Genomic DNA, 2,254 nt, shown 5'->3' with positions numbered 1-2,254 from the left:
AGTCAATGCGGTCTTAGCCTCTCTGGTGTCAACACTCTGTCTGATTTTGGATTTTTCTTTTTTTTTTCCAAAATCAGACTTGACACCAGAGAGGCTGAATACTGCACTGAGTCAATGCGGTCTTAGCCTCTCTGGTCTCAACACTCTGTCTGATTTTGGATTTTTTTTTTTTTTTCCCCAAAATCAGACTTGACACCAGAGAGGGTGAATACTGCACTGAGTCAATGCGGTCTTAGCCTCTCTGGTGTCAACACTCTGTCTGATTTTGGATTTTTTTTTTTTTTTTTCCAAAATCAGACTTGACACCAGAGAGGCTGAATACCGCACTGAGTCAATGCGGTCTTAGCCTCTCTGGTGAAAACACTCTGTCTGATTTTGGATTTTTTTTTTTTTTTTCCAAAATCAGACTTGACACCAGAGAGGCTGAATACTGCACTGAGTCAATGCGGTCTTAGCCTCTCTGGTCTCAACACTCTGTCTGATTTTGGATTTTTTTTTTTTTTTCCCAAAATCAGACTTGACACCAGAGAGGCTGAATGCCGCACTGAGTCAATGCGGTCTAAGCCTCTCTGGTCTCAACACTCTGTCTGATTTTGGATTTTTTTTTTTTTTCCAAAATCAGACTTGACACCAGAGAGGCTGAATAACGCACTGAGTCAATGCGGTCTTAGCCTCTCTGGTGTCAACACTCTGTCTGATTTTGGATTTTTTTTTTTTTTTTTCCAAAATCAGACTTGACACCAGAGAGGCTGAATACCGCACTGAGTCAATGCGGTCTTAGCCTCTCTGGTGAAAACACTCTGTCTGATTTTGGATTTTTTTTTTTTTTTTCCAAAATCAGACTTGACACCAGAGAGGCTGAATACTGCACTGAGTCAATGCGGTCTTAGCCTCTCTGGTCTCAACACTCTGTCTGATTTTGGATTTTTTTTTTTTTTTCCCAAAATCAGACTTGACACCAGAGAGGCTGAATACCGCACTGAGTCAATGCGGTCTTAGCCTATCTGGTGTCAACACTCTGTCTGATTTTGGATTTTTTTTTTTTTTCCAAAATCAGACTTGACACCAGAGAGGCTGAATGCCGCACTGAGTCAATGCGGTCTTAGCCTCTCTGGTCTCAACACTCTGTCTGATTTTGGATTTTTTTTTTTTTTTTTCAAAATCAGACTTGACACTAGAGAGGCTGAATACCGCACTGAGTCAATGCGGTCTTAGCCTCTCTGGTGTCAACACTCTGTCTGATTTTGGATTTTGGATTTTTTTTTTTTCCAAAATCAGACTTGACACCAGAGAGGCTGAATACCGCACTGAGTCAATGCTGTCTTAGCCTCTCTGGTCTCAACACTCTGTCTGATTTTTGATTTTTGATTTTTTTTTTCAAAATCAGACTTGACACCAGAGAGGCTGAATACCGCACTGAGTCAATGCGGTCTTAGCCTCTCTGGTGTCAACACTCTGTCTGATTTTGGATTTTTTTTTTTTTTTTTTCCAAAATCAGACTTGACACCAGAGAGGCTGAATACCGCACTGAGTCAATGCGGTCTTAGCCTCTCTGGTCTCAACACTCTGTCTGATTTTGGATTTTTTTTTTTTTCCAAAATCAGACTTGACACCAGAGAGGCTGAATACCGCACTGAGTCAATGCGGTCTTAGCCTCTCTGGTGTCAACACTCTGTCTGATTTTGGATTTTTCTTTTTTTTTTCCAAAATCAGACTTGACACCAGAGAGGCTGAATACTGCACTGAGTCAATGCGGTCTTAGCCTCTCTGGTCTCAACACTCTGTCTGATTTTGGATTTTTTTTTTTTTTCCCCAAAATCAGACTTGACACCAGAGAGGGTGAATACTGCACTGAGTCAATGCGGTCTTAGCCTCTCTGGTGTCAACACTCTGTCTGATTTTGGATTTTTTTTTTTTTTTTTCCAAAATCAGACTTGACACCAGAGAGGCTGAATACCGCACTGAGTCAATGCGGTCTTAGCCTCTCTGGTGAAAACACTCTGTCTGATTTTGGATTTTTTTTTTTTTTTTCCAAAATCAGACTTGACACCAGAGAGGCTGAATACTGCACTGAGTCAATGCGGTCTTAGCCTCTCTGGTCTCAACACTCTGTCTGATTTTGGATTTTTTTTTTTTTTTCCCAAAATCAGACTTGACACCAGAGAGGCTGAATACCGCACTGAGTCAATGCGGTCTTAGCCTATCTGGTGTCAACACTCTGTCTGATTTTGGATTTTTTTTTTTTTTCCAAAAT

Source organism: Poromitra crassiceps, assembly GCF_964638095.1.
Source record: "Poromitra crassiceps genome assembly, contig: HAP1_SCAFFOLD_166, whole genome shotgun sequence".
Taxonomy (NCBI): Eukaryota; Metazoa; Chordata; class Actinopteri; order Beryciformes; family Melamphaidae; genus Poromitra; species Poromitra crassiceps.
Note: the sequence above shows the minus strand (reverse complement) of the source record.